Genomic DNA, 20,439 nt, shown 5'->3' with positions numbered 1-20,439 from the left:
AGGAAGGCCAGTCAGATGTGAAATATTCATTTGATGGCAAAATTGTTGAAACTTATTAGGAACATATGCTGGCCCATTGTCAGTTTTTAGAATTTTAGGTTTACCCCAAGAACTCCATGCCTCTAGGTAGTGCTGTATTACATGTGAGGTTTTTTCACCTGTCAAAGGTGTGGCAAACATGATGCCAGAACAAGTGTCAATTGGCACATGTAAGTATTGACTTCTTCCAAAAGAAGGAACATGTGTGACATCCATTTGCCAGACCTGTAATGGTCTTATACCACGTGGGTTTATTCCCACATGAGGAGTAGGCAAAAATTCACAGCAATTTTGGCATTGAATGACAATTTCCCTAGCTTCCTTTCTAGTTAAATTAAATCGGCGGCGTAAAGTTTCAGCGGTCACATGAAAGCGTTTATGAAATTCTGTTACTGTTTCTAACTGTGAAGACAATGCTGCGACTAAAAGCTTTGTTGCTTTATCAGCAAAATCATTTCCATAGGACATTGGACCTGGGAGGCCCGAATGTGCCCTAATATGGGTTATGTAGACAGGATGTCTTCTATTAATTAAGGCAGACTGTATTTGTTGGAAAATGTTAGCAACTCTGCTAGAGGATTTTATTAATCCTTCTGCTTCAAGAATATTAACTGCATTCACCACATAAGCAGAATCAGACACAATATTAAGAGGTCCTTGTATAATCTTTATCAGATATCCTCCTGCCTCTCCTTTCCTTGAAAGTGCTTTCCATGTCTTAATGGCAGCAGCTGAAACCTGAGCATATGCTCCCCAATTATAATTTGTCTGATTAGCTGCATATGGTCCCTGACCTGTCAGCAGATCAAACGTCCAATTTCTCTGATCACCTTCAGCTGCGGCATTAGCCCTTGCTTGCGTTTGAGAGGTGTCATACCATAATGCTTTCCATTCTAAATACTGCCCCATATTTGTGAGCACAGCCTTTGCCACCATTTGCCAGTCTCCAGGAGTCATAGCCAAAGTAGCAAGTCTTTTGACTTGAGATAAAGTAAAATTGGCACTAACTCCACAATTACGGACCAACTCAGCAAGTTCTTTGATCTGTATGTGCTCCACAGACGCATGAACGCGTCCTCCATCTGCTGCCTCAAAGATAGGAAACATCTGTTGTAATTTTGGCCGCTCGTCTCGAGGGATAAAAGAATCTGAGCAGAAATTTTCTGCATAAGGTGGAGGGGCACTAGGGCCGGGAGACTGAACCATGCCCTGACTTAAACCACCATTTCCTTTTAACTTCCTCCTTGGCTCGCTATTTCTACCCTCATCAGGGTGGAATCTTTCTTCCCCATAGTGGGCTGCTTCTTCCTCTAAGTCTTCTTCCTCCGAGGGACTAAGTTCTTCACTTGAGCTTGAGCTATCAAGTCCTAAACCCTCAAGTTCTTTTAACTAATAAAGTCTCGGGGGACTCCTTCCCCTTTTTCTTTCTCTTCTCCCCTTTAACTTTCCTCCTCTCTCTCTCTCTCTCCCTTCTCCTTTTTCTCTCCCAGGGCATCCTTTCACTTTTCTCTCTCTTCCTCGGATCCAGAATCCTTGGAAGGGCCTTATTTCTTAGGTATACCCCCCTTTTTTTTTGAGCTCCCAATCTTTTACCCTGCTCTGTTTCTGACATGCTGTCTTGAACCTCCTCCAGTGCTCCCTGTCCTGCTTTCACTATAAGGAAAAGGATAAGTGCTGCAAAAACAATTACAAAGGCTTCCATTGCCCCTTCTAATTGTAGAGAAAGACCAGAACCAAACATGCCTCTCAGAACCTTAAAAAACGACCTGACTACAGTTCTGAATCCGCCCCGCGAACGGAGGGTCTCCTCGGTGCCGGTGTTGGTAAGGCAGTTCCTGGGTTTCGGCACCAAATCTCACACGCGCTATTGTCTCGCCAGCAAGAACACATGCATGAGAAACCGGATCCTTCTGCAGCAACTTTATTATACCAGTTTCAACATGAAGAGGAAGACCCCAAGCACCAAAAAGGCGCTGCTTATATACACCTTAGTGTGGCATGTCCACACCTGATTGGCTGCACTCCCAGAGCCTCATCACCACGCTCCGGGATGGGCCAAGACTTGGCACGAAAACACATGTGTACATTGCTTGTTTACCAATTAGGCCACGCAGGCACAGCAGAAACCGCTTCCCACATCTCGTCTATGTTCTTCTTGAGTTTCATATGTTTAGCAAATTGTATCTTATATCTTGGGTCTTCTAAGTTTCTGGACTAATATCCACTTATCAGTGCGTACCTATCATGTGAGTTCTTTTGTGATTGGGTTACCTCACTCAGAATGATGCCCTCCAGGCCCATCCATATGCCTAGGAATTTCATAAATTTATTTCTTTTAATAGCTGAGCAGTACTCCATTGTGTAAATGTACCACATTTTCTGTATCTATTCCTCTGTTGAGGGGCATCTCGGTTCTTTCCAGCTTCTGGCTATTACAAATATGGCTGCTATGAACATAGTTGAGCATGTGTCCTTCTTCCTGGTTGGAACATCTTCTGGATATATTTCCAGGAGGGGTATTGTGAGATCCTTCGGTAGTACCAAGTCCAATTATCAGAGGAACCGCCAGAATGATTTCCAGAGTGGTTGTACAAGCTTGCAATTCCACCAACAATGGAGGAGTGTTCCTCTTTCTCCAAATCCTCGCCAGCACCTGCTGTCACCTGAATTTTTCATCGTAGCAATTCTGGCTGGTGTGAGGTGTAATCTCAGGGTTGTTTTGATTTGCATTTCCCTGATGATTAAGGATGTTGAACATTTTTTCAGGTGTTTCTCAGCCATTCTCTATTCCTCAGGTGAGAATTCTTTGTTTAGCTCTGAGCACCATTTTTTAATAAGGTTATTTGATTTTCTGGAGTCTACCTTCTTGAGTTCTTTTTATATAGTGGATATTAGTCCCCTATCAGATTTAGGATAGGTAAAGATCCTTTCCCAATCTATTGGTGGCCTTTGTCTTATTGATGGTATCTTTTGCCATACAGAAACTTTGCAATTTTATGAGGTCACATTTGTTGATCCTTGATCCTACAGCACAAACCATTGCAGTTCTATTACGAATTTTTCCCCTGTGCCCATATCTTCGAGGCTTTTCCATACTTTCTCCTCAATAAGTTTTACTGTCTCTGCTTTTATGTGGAGTTCCTTGATCAACATATATTTGACCTTAGTACAAGGAGATAGGAATGGATCAATTTGCATTCTTCAACATGATAAACCCTAGTTGTGCCAGCACCAATTGTTGAAAATGCAGTCTTTTATCCACTGGATGGTTTTTGCTCCTTTGTCAAAGATCAAGTGACCATAGGTGTGTGGGTTCATTTCTGGGTCTTCAATTCTATTCCATTGATCTACTTGACTTTCACTATACCAGTACCATGCAGTTTTTTATCACTATTGCTCTGTAATACAGATTTAGGTCAGAAATGGTAATTCCACTTGGAGGTTCTCTTATCCTTGAGGAGAGTTTTTGCTATCTGAGGTTTTTTGCTATTACAGATGAATTTGCAGATTGCCCTTTCTAATTCTTTGAAGAATTGAGTTGGAATTCTGATGGGGGTTGCATTGAATCTGTAGATTGCTTTTGGCAAGATAGCCGTTTTTACTATATTGATCCTGCCCATCCATGTGCATGGGAGGTCTTTCTATCTTCTGAGATCTTCTTTAATTTCTTTCTTCAGAGACTTGAAGCTTTTATCATACAGATTTTTCACTTCCTTAGTTAGAGTCACGCCAAGGTATTTTATATTTTTGAGAAGGGTGTTGTCTCCCTATTTTCTCTCTCTGTCTGTTCATCTTTTGTGTAGAGAAAGGCCATTGACTTGTTTGAGTTACTTTTATATTCAGCTACTTCACTGAAGCTGTTTTTCAGGTTTAGGAGTTCTCTAGTCGAATTTTTAGGGTCATTTATATATACTATCATATCACCTGAAAAAAGTGATATTTTGACTTCTTCATTTCCAATTTGTAGCCCCCTTTATCTCCTTTTGTTGTCAAATTTCTCTGGCTAGTACTTCAAGTACAATGTTGAATAGGTAGGGAGAAATTGGACAGCCTTTTCTAGTCCCTGATTTTAGTGAGATTGCTTCCTGCTTCTCACAATTTACTTTGATCTTGGCTACTGTTTTTGCTGTAAATTGCTTTTATCAAGTTTAGGTATTGGCCTTGAATTCCTGATCTTTCCAAGACTTTTATAAATGGGTGTTGGATTTTGTCAAATGCTTTCTACTCATCTAAGGAGATGATCATGTGGTTTTTGTCTTTGAGTTTATTTATACAATGGATTACATTGAAGGATTTCCATAAATTAAACCATCCCTGCATCTCTGGATTGAAACCTACTTGGTCAGGATGGATGATTGTTTTGATGTGTTCTTGGATTAGGTTACCGAGACCTTTATTGAGGATTTTTGCATTGATATTCATAAGGGAAATTGTTCTGAAGTTCTCTGTCTTTGTTGGGTCTTTCTGTGGTTTAGGTATCAGAGTAATTGTGGCTTCATAGAATGAATTTGGCAGGGTACCTTCTGCTTCTATTTTGTGAAATAGTTTGCGCAGAACTGGAATTAGATCTTCTTTGAAGTTCTGATAGAACTCTGCATTAAACCCATCTGGTCCTGGGCTTTTTCTTTTTGTTTGTTTGTTTGGGAGACTATTAATGACTGCTTCAATTTCTTCAGGGTTATAGGACTTGTTGGAAGTCGATTTTACTGGATATTAGAATGGCTACTCCAGCTTGTTTCTTCAGACCATTTGCTTGCAAAATTGATTTCCAGCCTTTCACTCTGAGGTAGTGTCTGTGTTTTTCTCTGAGATGGGTTTCCTGTAAGCAGCAAAATGTTGGGTCCTGTTTTTGTAGCCAGTCCCTTAGTCTATGTCTTTTTATTGGGAAATTGAGTCCATTGATATTAAGAGATATTAAAGAAAAGTAAGTGTTGCTTCCTATTTTTTTTTATTAGAGTTGGCATTCTGTTCTTGTGGCTGTCTTCTTTTAAGTGTGTTGAAGGATTACTTTCTTGCTTTTTCTGGTACGTGGTTTCTGTCCTCGTATTGTTGTTGTTGTTGTTGTTTTTCTGTTATTTTCCTTTGAAGGTCTGGATTTGTGGAAAGATAGTGTGTGAATTTGGTTTTGTCATGGAATACTTCGTTTTCTCCATCTATGGTAATTTAAAGGTTTGCTAGGTTTAGTAGCCTGGGTTGGCATTGGTGGTCTCTTAGTGTCTGTATAACATCTGTCCAGGATCTTCTGGCCTTCATAGTCTTTGGTGAAAAGTCTGGTGTAATTCTGATAGGCCTGCCTTTATATGTTACTTGACCTTTTTCCCTTACTGCTTTTAATATTCTATCTTTATTTAGTGAATTTGTTGTTCTGATTATTATGTGTCAGGAGGAATTTCTTTTCTGGTCCAGTCTATTTGGAGTTCTGTAGGCTTCTTGTATGTTCATGGGAATGTCTTTCTTTAGGTTTGGGAAGTTTTCTTCTATAATTTTGTTGAAGATATTTGCTAGCCCTTTAAGTTGAAAAATCTTCATTCTCATCTACTGCTATTATCCATGGGTTTGGTCTTCTCATTGTGTCCTGGATTTCCTGGATGTTTTGAGTTAGGATCTTTCTGCATTTTGTATTTTCTATGATTGTTGTGCCGATGTTCTCTATGGAATCTTCTTCACCTGAGATTCTCTCTTCCATCTCTTGTATTCTGTTGCTGATGCTTGTATATATGGTTCCAGGTTTCTTTCCTAGGGTTTCTATCTCCAGCATTGCCTCACTTTGAGTTTTCTTTATTGTGTCTACTTCCCTTTTTAGGTCTAGTGTGGTTTTGTTCATTTCCATCACCTCTTTGCATGTGTTTTCCTGTTTTTCTTTAAGGACTTCCACCACTTTGGTTGTGTTTTCCTGTTTTTCTTTAAGGACTTGTAACTCTTTAGCAGTGTTCTCCTTTATTTCTTTAAATGAGTTATTAAAGTCCTTCTTGATGTCCTCTACCATCATCATGAGATGATGGTTTGGGTTTGTTGGGTTATCCACATCTGGCTTAGGTGGGAGTGATGGGTTTTGATGATGGTGAGAGGTCTTGGTTTCTGTTAGTAATTTTCTTATGTTTGCCTTTCGCCATCTGGTAATCTCTGGAGTTAGTTGTTAAAGTTGTCTCTGGTTAGAGCTTGTTCCTCTCATGATTCTCTTAGCCTCTATTGGCAGACCTGGAATACTAGATCTATCCCGAGTTTCAGTGGTTAGAGCACTCTCTGCAGGCAATCTCTCTTTTTGCAGGGAAGGTGGACAGATATCTGGCATTCGGACCTGCCTCCTGTCAGAAGATGAAGGCCAGAAACAGGGCTTGTCCCAGAAGCTGTTAGCCTGTGCATTCCACACTCTCACCTGAGCAGACCAGTCTTGTCAGAATCCAGGAACCCAAGATGGCTCCCCCAGATGCTTTTGCAAAGCCCTCCTTGGCGGGGTGGACACCTCTCCTTTGGCAAGGAAGGTGTCCGGGTGTCTGGAGCCAGAAACATGGTCGCCCCAGAAGCTCTGTGGCTTCCACCTATCCCAGAAGCTGTTAGCCTCTGCAGTTCACACTCTCACCTATGTAGTCCAGTCTTGGCGGAATCTGGGAACCCAAGATGGCTCCCCCAGATGTTGTGATGATATTCTTTCTTTATTCCTTCCTTGACCAAGTTTTCATTGACTAGAGTGTTCTTCAGTGACCCATGTATGTGTGCTTTCTATTGTTTTTGTTGTTATTGAAGACCAGCCATGGAATACATGGACATGACCTTATGGGATGCAAAGGACTATTTCAGTCTTCTTATATCTCTTGAGACCTATTTTATGACCAGTTATATGATCATTTTATAGTGAGGTGATGAGAAGAGGGTATATACTTTTGATTTAGGTTAAAATGTTCTATATGTGTCAGTTAAATCCATCTGATTTATAACTTCTGTTAGTTTCCCTTTGCCTCTGTTTATTTTCTGTTTCCATGATTTGTTCATTGCTAAAAGTGGGGTATTGAAGTGTGCTTTGAGCTTTAGCAATGTTTCTTTTATGAATGTGGGTGCCCTTGAATTTGGAACATAGATGTTCAGAATTGAGAGTTCATCTTCATAGATTTTTTCATTGACCAGTATGAAGTGTCCTTCCTTATCCTTTTTGATAACTTTTGTTTGAAAGTTTATTTTATTTGATATTAGAATAGGTACTCCAGCTTGTTTCTTTGAACCATTTGCTTGGAAAATTATTTTCCAACCTTTTACTCTGAGGTAGTGTCTGTCTTTATCACTGAGGTGCATTTTCAGTATACAGCAACATATAGGGTCCTCGTTACATGTCCAGTCTGTTAGTCTCTGTCTTTTTATTGGGGAATTGATTCCATTGACATTAAAAGATATGAATGAAAAGTGATTGTTATTTCCTGTTATTTTTGTTGTTAGATGTGAAATTATTTTTGTGTGGCTATCTTCTTTTGGGTTTGTTGAAAGATTACTTTCTTGCTTTTTCTAGGGTATAGTTTCCCTCCTTGTGTTGGTGTTTTCCATGTTTTATCCTTTGTAGGGCTGGATTTGTGAAAAGATATTGTGTAATTTTGGTTTTGTCATGGAATATCTTGGTTTCTCAGTCTATTGTAATTGATAGTTTTGCTGGGTATAGTAGCCTGGACTGGCATTCATGTTTTCTTAGGGTCAGTATGACACCTGTCCAAGATCTTCTGGATTTCATTATCTCTGGTGTGAAGTGTGGTTTAATTATGATAGGTCTGCTGTTATGAGACTCTGTTGTGACCATGCTCCTTTGATCCTGTGATCCTCTGATCCTGTGATTTTGGGATACTGGGTGTGTTAGAGCACCTTCAAGTGGAGTTTCCTCTGAGTGTTACAGGAATGGCTGAGGAGTTTTTGCCCAAAGTAAACCTGCACACACCAGTAAGAACCTGAGCCACTGGTCAGGTGGAGTTCCTGAATCCCTGGATCCTGATGGTCCCAGTTACTCCCAGTGGTGTTGGAACAGGTGTTGTGTCCTTCACACCTCAATCCTATGATCCTTTGTGTGTTAGAGTGCCTGGGAGTGAAGCTTCCTCTGGGTGTTGTGGGACTGGCTGTGGAGTTTGTGCCCAAGGTAAACAAGGGCAGACCAGAAGGAACCCAGGCTTCTTTTCAATTGATACTACACTATATTAAGTAGCTCTGTGAAATATATGAAGCTCCAGTTTCTTCCTTATTTGCCAACAGTTATTATAGAATATCTGTCTTTAATTATTATCATTGATTTAGGCATGGGATTTTATCTCATTATGATCATTTTTATTTCTCAAATGTCTTGTGAATTTGAAATTTTGTTTAGAATTTTATTAGGTATTGACATACCTTCTTTTTAAATGTCTTTAATTTATAAATTTTCCCTTATTTTTATTTTATGTTAAAGGATGTTATGCCTGTGTATTACTTCCTTGCCTGGTGCCCACAGAAACAAGAGAAGGATCCCAGATTCTCTGGAAATAGAGTTACCAGTGGTTGAAACCACACTGTGGTACTTAGAATTGAACAAACATCCCCTGGAAGAACAAACACTGTTCCTAGCAGCTGAACCATCTCTCAGTCTCCTAGCAAATATTCTTAAAGGTGGTATTTGCCTAGGTCATTTATTCATGCTAAAATTGGGATTTTTATTTTCTTTTAAATTTGTCTGTTTGATTTCTTTTTAAGAAAGGGTTTCTCTGTGTAGCCCTAGCTGCCCTAGAATCCATTATTTAGACCAGGGTAGCGTTGAACTCTGGTATTGACCTGCCTTTGTCACCCAAGTGCTTGTATAAAAGGCACAACCATCTTCTTTTAGGTTTATAAGTATTTTATTTACTTTTGAAAATTTCATGTGTGAGTGCAATATTATAGTTGAATTATATGTATACAAGTATCTTACTATGTGATTTGAAATGTTTTCTTACTCACTTTTTACATTGATCAAATTTATTTCATTATTTTCACATTGTTTGTATTTCGTAGTGTTTGATTTAAAAACTAGTGCCAATCTAATGTTTTCAAGACATATATCTATGCACTTATACATATAATTGACTCCTACATTTTGATATCTTATGTAACTACTTGAAATAAATATATTGAGTAAGAGCAAAGATGAGCAACTTTTACCTATTAGTTTTTAAACATCATCCCATTCTGGAATCCTGGATGACCTAGAATTCAGTACATAGAATAGACTTGTATCTAAATCATAGAGAGCCACCCCTCTTCTGCCTCTAGAATACTGGCATAAAAGATATAATCCTCACTTCACAATATGTATAAATAATATAATATACCTTGACATAATTTTAAACAAGCAAGTGAAATATTTATATGGCAAGAATTTCAAATATCTGAAGAAAAAAATTGAAGAGGATATCCAGAGATAGAAAGATTGTCCATGCTCATGTATTCATAGAAAGAACATAATGAAAATGGCCATCTTACCAAAGCAATCTACAGACTCAATGCAATTCCCAACAAATCTATAATAATTTTTTTTGCAGACCTTTAAAGAACAATTCTCATATTCACATGGAAACACAAGCAAGCAAGCAAACAAACAAACAAATAAAACAAGAAGAGCTTACATAGTCCTGAACAAATAATAACTTCTTGAGGTATCACCATCCCTGATATCAAGCTATTCTACAGAGCAATACTAATTAAAAAATGGTTGGTATTGGTATAGAAATAGACACATCGATCAATGAAATAGACTTGAACACCCAAAATAAAACCCATACCTACTGACACTTGATTTTTTTTTTACAAAGAAGCCAAAAACATAAAATGGAAGAAACAAGCATCTTCAACAAATGGTGCTGTTATAATTGTATATCTGCATTTTGAAGAATAAAAATAGACCCACACTTATCACCCTGCATAAAACTCAAGTCCAAGTAGATCAAGGACCTCAATATAAAACCAGATGCACAAAATCTAATAAGAGAGAAAGTGGAAAATAACCTTGAATACATTGATACAGAAGACATTTTTCTGAGTAGAACAGCAGTGGTTCAGGCTTTGTGGTTCAAGATCAAAATTTGATAAATGGGACTCAGGAAATTGAAGAACCTCTATAAGGCAAAACACACTATCAATAAGAAAAAAGACAACCTATATATTGGAAAAGGATCTGCACCAACCCTACATATGATAGAAGGCTAATATCCAAATTATATAAAGAACTCAAGAAGTTAGACTTCAACAAACCAAATACCACATTTTACTCTTGTTGTTAAATATACAAATAAAAGCCTCAACATATAAATACAACCTGTACAATCTGTTCAGACTTACCTCATTGATTTCCAGATTGATTTTACATGCTTGCAATCCCATCAGCAATTGAAGAGTGTTCTCCTTTCTCCACATCCTCACTAGCATGCAATTTTTAAGCATCTAATAACATGATCATTTGATTTTTTTAGTTGTTTATATATTGGATTGTATTGATGATTTTTCATATATTGAACCACCCCTACATCCCTGAGATGAAGCCTATTTGATCATGGTTAACTATAGTTTTGATGTGTTCTGGATTGACATCTGTGGTCTCTCTCAGGGTTTACAAGACATCTGTCCAGGCCCTTCTGCCCTTTACAATGTCTGTTGAGAAGTCAGATGTAATTCTGATATATTGGCCTTTGTATGTTACCTGGCTGTTTTCTCTTGTAGTGTTTAATATTCTTTCTTTGTTCTATACATTCAGTGTTTTAATTATTACATTGCAGGAGGATTTTCTTTTCTGATTCAATCTATTTGGTGTTTTTTAAGCTTCTTGTATATTTATAGCTATCCCTTTCTTTAGGTTAGGGACATTTTTTTTCTAATATTTTGTTAAAGATATCTTTTGGGCCTCTAAACTGAGAATCCTCTCTCCTTAACTATTATTCTTAGGTTTGGTCTTTTCATAGTATAACAAAATTCCTGGATGCTTTGAATTAGAAACTTTTTATGCATGCCATTTTCTTTGATGATGTATCAATTTCTACTATTGTACCATCCATGCCTGAGATTCTCTAATTCATCTATTGTAGTCTGTTGTTGATTCTTCTGCCTGTAGTTCCTGTTCTTTTCCTTAGGTTTTCCATCTTCAGAGTTGCCTCTGTTTGTGTATTTTTATTGCTTCGAATTCCATTTTGAGGTCTTGAACAGTCTTATTGATTTCCTTTACCTCTTTGATCGTATTTTTCTGTATTTCTTTAAAAGGTTTATTCATTTCCCCATTTAAAGTCCTCTATCACTTTCATAAGATGAGATTTAAGTTCATACTCTTGCTCTTCAGGTGTGTTAGTTTACTCAGGATTTGCTGTAGTAGGAGTACTGAGTTCTAATGGTGCCATATTGTACTGACCTTTGCAAATTGTGTTCTTGAGCTTACCTGCTGGTTATATCTGGTGTGATTGGCCAGGTAGAAGTGACCTCTGGGACTAGTTTTGCTGGGTTTCAGTAGGCCTCCAGGGAGGTGGGCAGATCTGTTGTCTGGCACTGGATGGATGCATACCCCCTGCCAGTCAGGCAGAGCTGTGGTCCAGGGTATAGAGTGTAGAACACCAATAAAGGTAGAAAAGTGTGTACTGGAATATCTTCCTTTCCTTTAATGTGATTATTTTCAAACATTTTCAGTCTTGTTTCCATTAATATTGTGATAAGTATCTACCTGTAATGCATTTTTTAAATGGACCATTTTTCTTAATTTCATCTTTGATCTGTTCATTTCTAGTTGAAATATAAATTTTATACTATGTTCAAATATGTATTTTTTTTACAAAATAAGATGATTCTTTTAAATTCTTGCCTAATTATACTACCTGAAAAACAAACAAACAAACAAACAAAAACACATACACATAGAGTAAATTACTCCCCAGAGTTGTATGGTTGTACTCCTTTATACAATATTATTTCTTTAAAGAAAACTAGGAAAAGTTTTGAGTATAGTTTTACAGAGATTATTCTATGGATCTTCTTATTTAGAGAATTGTTTCAAGTTTTAATCATTTTATTCCTTTGGATTCCAGTTACAATCTGGTGTAATTTCCTTACTCTCATATAGCTTTTTCCCCTACCATTTTCGTCATGTTGCATTGTTATGGTTGTGTTTTTATATTTATGCTTGTTACAGCTGACACAGTTAAATTATATATAATTTTGTTTCATTTGCTTACTTTTTATTTTGGTTAAAAAAAGAAAGAATATACAAATTTCCTATTTTGTAATTTCTTTCTCAATAACCTTTATTGATATTCTTTTATACTCTTTTTTTCTCATAGAAAATTCAAATTACTGGCTGGGGTACTCTTTGTTACTTGAAGTAGATTCATCAGTATAGATAGATAGATAGATAGATAGATAGATAGATAGATAGATAGATAAATAGATAGATAGATAGATATAGAGAGAGTCTGCTAGCAACAGTTATCTCAGATTTTATTTATCTTGGAAGAAAATTGTTTTTCCTTTTTTCAAAAGTGATTAGGCTGGATAAAAGATTCTTATACAACAGTCATTTAATTCAGTAGTTTGAATATCTGTTATAGTCAAGATTGTATTTTAGCGTCTTATGGTTTTGATACATTCTTTGTTATTTTCATGCAAGTTTAATTGACAGTTTTTCTATACACTATATTTTGATCATGACTCATTCCAGAACCTTTCCAGTTTCCCCCACGTAACTCTGTGTCATTGTGTTCTCTCTCTCTCTCTCTCTCTCTCTCTCTCTCTCTCTCTCTCTCTCTCTCTCTCTCTTTCTAAACAGGCAAACAAAATGAAAATATCAGAATTAAAAAAAAAGAAAAAGAACACAAGAAACACACAAATACACACACATTCACAAACACACACAACACAAAACCCACAAAGATGGCAAACAAAAGGTATTCAACACAAAAAGTAATATTAGTCATAATGTAAAACAAAACAAAACAAAACAAAACAAAACAAAACAACAATACATTGAGTTTATTTTGTGGTGTTTATCTATTTCTAATTATGCTGCCTCCTTTAGGTGTGGTTTTCGTACCCAGTAAGACCTCATTGAAACAATCTAATTTTTCCTTTGTAACTAGATGTCAAATGGACATAGCCTTTTGGTTAGGTATTGCAACTCATGTTCATCTCCCCCTCTCAGTGTTTGACCCCATCGGGCTTGACCCTAGGCAGGTCCCGTGCATGCTGCCAAAATCTCTCTTTGAGTTCATATTACATCACTACTATCACTTCTATTGTGACTGAAAGAAATATATTGGGGTATGTATATTTGTTAGATACATTAATGGATATTATAATCTCAGCAAATAGTTGGTAAATGTACCCAATATCATATATAAGCCAAAGCATTAATAGTCACTTAACCAATTTTTTTTTTTTACCTAGAAAATACTTTTAGCAGAAGTTTTTGACTTCATTCAAATTATTGTGAAAGTTTGTTTTTACATACACTGGTATTTAAAATGTAATAAATAAGATAAAATGTAATAATGTAAAGTTTTGATGGTCTTGGCATTTATTATTATCATCTTAGATAATACTTACCCTATTCAGAGTGTTTCATGTGATACTTATTGTTTCATTTCAAGATGAAAATTTTGATTTTCAGTGCTATGAAAACATTTGTACAACATCAACTTGATAGTAATTATGGTATATCAAGAATATTTTTGCAGACCTATGCTCTGTTTTGGGCCTGCTTATGCCATATATGGTATAAAAGCTATATTTAAACACATGTAGAGTTTGAGAAATCCTCACAGATTTTTACGATTTTCTGGGAAACTTTTGAGTTTAAAGGAGAAGCCAGATGAACAGATGGCAATGAAATATATATATAAATACACACACACATATTTTACAATTCTAGAAGCAATCTAAACTTCAAATACATATTTGTAGAGACAGATATGTTAATCACACACACACACACACACACTCACACACACACACACACACACACACACACACACACACATATATATATATATATATATATATATATATATATATATATATATACAATCTGCAAAATTTCTTCAAAAATATATGAAGAAGATAAAACCTTTGGTAAGTATATGCTTCTATTCTTACTGAGGCGATAATTCCTAAACATAAGATATATTTCCATGTGTATCTATAACACTGATATATGTATTCAGTGGTGATATTAAGAGACAATGTATTGTTGACAACAGTACTCTTGTTTTCGAATATAGTACATATTACAAAGAAATATGTCAGATTTTCCTCCTATGCATTTTAACAGAATATTGAGCAAGTATAAGGGAAACTGAGTAGTAAAACAATAGCATACAGATACTATAGGATTGGTTTAAATCAGAATTGCTCTAAAATTGGGACATAAACTTGAACTTCATTGCATTATGGGATTTCCTGGAGTTCAATTTGAAAGACACAATGAGAGATCTTAGAAACTGCTGTGGGAGTATTTAATGCATGTATACAGGTTTATACTATGATGTATTTTCTAATTACAGGTCACTCTCAGAATCTCCACACAAGCCAAGTGAGAATCTAGTGCTGGGATGAATCAGAGTTTAAGGCATTCATTATATTTTATTTCACAGACAAAAAGGGGGCTTTTCAGTTACATTACATATATAGAGATGAACTTAGAGATACGCAAAACCAAAGTCGATTGCCTTAAATTTTGTTTTTTTATTTTATTTTGTTTTGTTTTTTCATTAGATATATTTTTATTTACATTTCAAATGTTATTGCCTTTCCAAGTTTCACCTCCAAAAACCACCTACCTAAACCCCACTATACCTGCTCACCAACCCACCTACTCTCATTTCCCTCTCCTGGCATTCCCCTACCTTGGGCATCTAGCCTTCACAGGACCAAGGGTCTCTCCTCCCATTGAAGTCCTTCTGCTACATATGCAGCTTGAGCCATGAGTTCCTCAATGTGCACTGTTTGGTTTGTGGTTTTAGACCTTGGGATTTCTGGGGGTGCTGGTTAGTTAATATTGTTGTTCCTCCTATGGGGCTGCCAATCCCTTCAGCTCCTTGGGTTCTTTCTCTTGCTCCTCCACTGGGTACCCTGTACTAAGTCCAATCGCTGGCTGAGAACATCCATCTCTGTATTTGTAAGGCACTAGCAGAGCCTCTCAGGAGACAGCTAATACTTGTCAGCAAATACTTGTTGGCATGCACACTAGTGCCTGGGTTTGGTAACTGTATATAGGATGGATCCCCAGGTGGGGGTGTCTCTGGATGGCTTTCCTTCAGTATCTGTTGCACATATTGTGTCTGTATCTCCTCCCATGGGTATTTTGTTCCCTCTTCTAAGAAGGACCACATTTTGGTCTTCCTTCTTGAGCTTCATGTGGTCTGTGAATAGTATCTTGGGTATTTCAAGCTTCTGGGCTAACATACTCTTACCAGTGAGTGCATATCATGTGTGTTATTTTGTGGTTGGGTTACATCACTCAGGACAATATTTTCTAGTTCCATACATTTGCCTAAGAATTTCATGAAGTCAATGTTTTTAATAGCTGAGTAGTACTCCATTGTATAAATGTATCCCATTATCTGTATCCATTTCTCTGTTGAGAGATATTTGGGTTCTTTCCAGCTTCTGACTATTATAAATAAGGCTGCTATGGACATAGTGGAGCATGTGTCCTTATTAGATGTTGGAGCACATTATGAGTATATGACCAGGAGTGATATAGCTGAGTCCTAAGGTGGTACTATGTTCAATTATGTGAAGAACTGTCCAAGTGATTACAAGAGTGATTGTACCAGCTTACAATCCCACCAGCAATGGAGAAGTGTTCTTTTTCCTCCACATCCTCACGAGCATCTGCTGTCTCCTAAGATGTTGATCTTAGCCATTCTGACTGTTGTGAGGTGGAATCTCAGGGTTGTTTTTATTTGCAATTCCCTGATGACTAAGGATATTGAACATTTCTTTAGGTGCTTCTCAGCCATTCTGTATTCCTCAGTAGTGAACTCTTTATTTAATTCTGTACCCCATTTTTAATAGGGTTATTTGGCTTTCTGGAGTCTAACTTCTTGAGTTCATTTTATATATTGGATATTAGCTCTCTATAAGATGTAGGATTGGTAAAGATATTTTTCCAGTCGGTTCGTTGCCTATTTTATCCTATGGACAGTGACTTTTGACTTACAGAAACTTTGCAGTGTTATGAGGACTCATTTGTGTATTGTTGTTCTTAGATTGTTGATCTATTCAGGGAAATTTTCCAGGTGCCCATGTGTTTGAGGTTTTTCTCCATTTTCTCTTTTATTAGATTTGCTGTATCTGGTTTTATGTGGAAGTCCTTGCTCAACTTGGACTTGAGCTTTGTACAGGGATAGAAGTATTGATTTATTTGCATTTTTTTACGTGTTGACTACCAGTTAAACCAACACCATTTGTTGAAAATGCTGTCTTTTTTGCACTGGATGGTTTTAGCTTCTTTTTCAAAGAAGAAGTGACCATAGGTATGTGCTTACATTTCTGGGTCTTCAATTATATTCCATAAATCTATCTGCTTCTCACTGTACCAATACCATACATTTTTTATCATGATTGTTTTATAGTACAGCTTGAGGTCAGGGATAGTGGTTCCCACAGAAGTACTTTTATTGTTGAGAATCTAGCCTGGTGTTTTTTGTTTGTTTGTTTGTTTGTTTGTTTTGTTGTTGTTGTTGTTGTTGTTTTGTGGTTTTTGGTTGTTTGTTTGTTTTTGTGTTTTGTTTTTGTTTTGTTTTGTTTTGCTATTCCAGATGAATGTGCAAATTGCTCTTTCTAACTCTGAAGAATTGATTTGGAATTTTGATGGGGAATGCATTGAATCTGTAGATTGCTTTTGGCAAAGTGACTATTTTTACTATATTTATCTTTCCAATGCATGAGCATGGAAGATCTTTCCACCTTCTGAGATCTTCTTTTTTTTTTAAATAAATCTTTTTTTTTTTTAAGATTTATTTATTTATTATATGTAAGTACACTGTAGCTGTCTTCAGACACTCCAGAAGAGGGCGTCAGATCTTGTTACAGATGGTTGTGAGCCACCATGTGGTTGCTGGGATTTGAACTTCAGACCTTTGGAAGAGCAGTCGGGTACTCTCACCCACTGAGCCATCTCACCAGCCCCCTGAGATCTTCTATTTCTTTCTTCAGAGACTTGAAGTGCTTGTCATTCAGATCTTTCACTTGCGTATTTATTCACACCAAGATATTTTATATTATTTGTGATTATTATAAAAGGTGTTGTTTCACTAATTTCTTTCTCAGTCTGTTTATGCTTTGAGTAGAAAGAGGCCATGGATTTGTTTGAGTTAATTTTATATCCAACCACTTTGCTGAAGTTGTTTATCAAGCTTAGGAGTTCTCTGGTGGAATTCTTTGGGTCACATAAGTACATTACCATATCATCTGCAAATAGTGATATTTTGACTTCTTCCTTTCCAATTTATATACCTTTTACTGTCTAATCGCTCTGGCTAGCACTTAGAGTACTATGTTGAATAGGTAGGGAAAGAGTGAACAGCCTTGCCTAGTCCCTGATTTTAGTGAGATTGCTTCAAGTTTCTCTCCATTTAGTTTGATGTTGGCTACTGGTTTGCTGTATACTACTTTTACTATGTTTAGGTATGGGCCTCGAATTCCTGATCTTTCCAAAATCTTTAAGATGAAGGGGTGTTGGATTTTGTCAAGTACATTCTTAGCATCTAATGGAATGTTCACATGGCTTTTTTCTCCGAGTTTGTTTATATAGTGGATTACAATGATAGATTTTCATATATTGAAACATCCCTGCATTCCTGAGATGAATCCTATTTGATCATTATGAATAATCATTTTGATGTATTCTTGGGTTCATTCAGTTTGCAAGAATTTTGTTGAGTATTTCTGCATCGATATTCATAAGGGAAATTGGTCTGAAGTCCTCTTTCTTCGGTGGGTCTTTGTGTGGTTTAGGTATCAGAGTAATTGTGGCTTCATAGAACGAATTAGATACTGTTTGTTCTGTTTATATTTTGTGGAATAATTTGAAGAGTATTGGTATTAGTTCTTTTTTGAAGGTCTGATAGAACTCTGCACTAAACCCACGTGTCCCTATGCCTTTTTGTTTGTTTGTTTGGGATACTATTAATGACTTCTTCTGTTATTTAGGGGTTTGGGACTATTTAGATCAATTATCTGATCCTGATTTAACTTTGGTATCTGGTATCTGTCTAGACAATTGTCCATTTTGTTCAGATTTCCCAGGTTTTTGTTTGTTTGTTTGTTTTAGTATAGGCTTTTATAGTAGGAGAAGATGACTTTTTGGATTTCTTCAGATTTCTTTTGTTATCTCTCCCTTTTCATTTATGATTTTGTTGATTAGGATACTGTCTCTGTTCCCTCTGGTTAGTTTGGCTAAGTGTTTATCTATCTTGTTGATTTTCTCAAAGAATCAGCTCCTGGTTTGGTTTGTATATTTCTTTTTGTTTCCACTTTGTTGATTTCAGCCCTGTGTTTGATTATTTCCTGCCATCTCCTCCTCTTGGGTTAATTTGCTTCCTTTTGTTCTAGAGCTTCCAGGTGTGCTGTCAAGCTGCTAGTGTATGCTTGTTCCAGTTTCTTTTTGGAGGCACACAGAGCTATGAGTTTTCCTCTTAGCATTGCGTTCATTGTTTCCCATAAGTTTGGGTATGTTGTGGCTTCATTTTGATTAAACTCTAAAAAGTCTTTCATTTCTTTCCTTATTTCTTCCTTGACCAAGTTATCACTGAGTAGAGTGTTTTTCAGTTTCCACGTGTATGTGGGCTTTCTATTATTTATGCTGTTAGTGAAGATCAACCTTAGTCCATGAAGATCTGATAGGATGCATGGAATTATTTCAATATTCTTGTATCTGTTGAGGACTGATTTGTGCCCAATTATATGGTCAATTTTGGAGAAGGAAGAGTGAGTTGCTGACAAGAAGCTATATTCTTTTGTTTCAGGATAAAAAGGTCTATAGATATCTGTCATATCCATTTGGTTCATAACTTCACAGTTACTTTCCCTGTGTCTCTGTTTAGTTTGTGTTTCCATGATCTGTCCATTGATGAGAGTAGGGTGTTGAAGTCTCCCACTATTATTGTGTGAGGTACAATGTGTGGTTGGAGCTTCACAAAGTTTCTTTTATGAATTTGGGTGTCCTTCCATTTGGTGCATAGCTGCACAAAATTGAGAGTTTATCTTGGTAGATTTTACTTCATACACATCAAAATGTATGAAGTGTCCCTCCTTATCTTTTTTGATATCTTTAAGTTGAAAGTCGATGTTATTTGATATTAGAATGGCTACTCAGGCTTGTTTCTTGGGGCCATTTGCTTGGAAAATTGTTTTCTAGCCTTTTACTCTTAGGTACTGTCTCTTTGTCACTGAGGTAGGTTTTCTGTATGTAGCAAATATTGGGTCCTGATTACATATCCAATCTGTTAGTCTATGTCTTTTTATTAGGGAATTGAGTCCATAGATATCAAGAGATATTAATAAGACAGCCGGCCACCTTCCTGGTGAGAGCACGGGGGTCTGCCTGGCCTGAGAGGTTTGTGGCACAGGCGCCGGCGGGAGCCTTCTTGGCTCCGGGACTCCGCGGAGGGCAGGCTGCACGGGTGACCGTGTGGAATACAGAGTGCCAGCCGTTTCTGGGACGGGCGAGAGAGTCGCAGAGCTTCTGGGCGGCGCCATCTTCAGCTCCAGACAGCCGGCCACCTTCCTGGTGAGAGCACGGGGGTCTGCCTGGCCTGAGAGGTTTGTGGCACAGGCGCCGGCGGGAGCCTTCTTGGCTCCGGGACTCCGCGGAGGGCAGGCTGCACGGGTGACCGTGTGGAATACAGAGTGCCAGCCGTTTCTGGGACGGGCGAGAGAGTCGCAGAGCTTCTGGGCGGCGCCATCTTCAGCTCCAGACAGCCGGCCACCTTCCTGGTGAGAGCACGGGGGTCTGCCTGGCCTGAGAGGTTTGTGGCACAGGCGCCGGCGGGAGCCTTCTTGGCTCCGGGACTCCGCGGAGGGCAGGCTGCACGGGTGACCGTGTGGAATACAGAGTGCCAGCCGTTTCTGGGACGGGCGAGAGAGTCGCAGAGCTTCTGGGCGGCGCCATCTTCAGCTCCAGACAGCCGGCCACCTTCCTGGTGAGAGCACGGGGGTCTGCCTGGCCTGAGAGGTTTGTGGCACAGGCGCCAGCGGGAGCCTTCTTGGCTCCGGGACTCCGCGGAGGGCAGGCTGCACGGGTGACCGTGTGGAATACAGAGTGCCAGCCGTTTCTGGGACGGGCGAGAGAGTCGCAGAGCTTCTGGGCGGCGCCATCTTCAGCTCCAGACAGCCGGCCACCTTCATGGTGAGAGCACGGGGGTCTGCCTGGCCTGAGAGGTTTGT

Source organism: Mus musculus, chromosome X (genome assembly GCF_000001635.26).
Source record: "Mus musculus strain C57BL/6J chromosome X, GRCm38.p6 C57BL/6J".
In the NCBI taxonomy this organism is placed as follows: domain Eukaryota; kingdom Metazoa; phylum Chordata; class Mammalia; order Rodentia; family Muridae; genus Mus; species Mus musculus.
The sequence above is the reverse complement of the archived record's forward strand: the minus strand, read 5'-3'. Positions refer to the sequence as shown.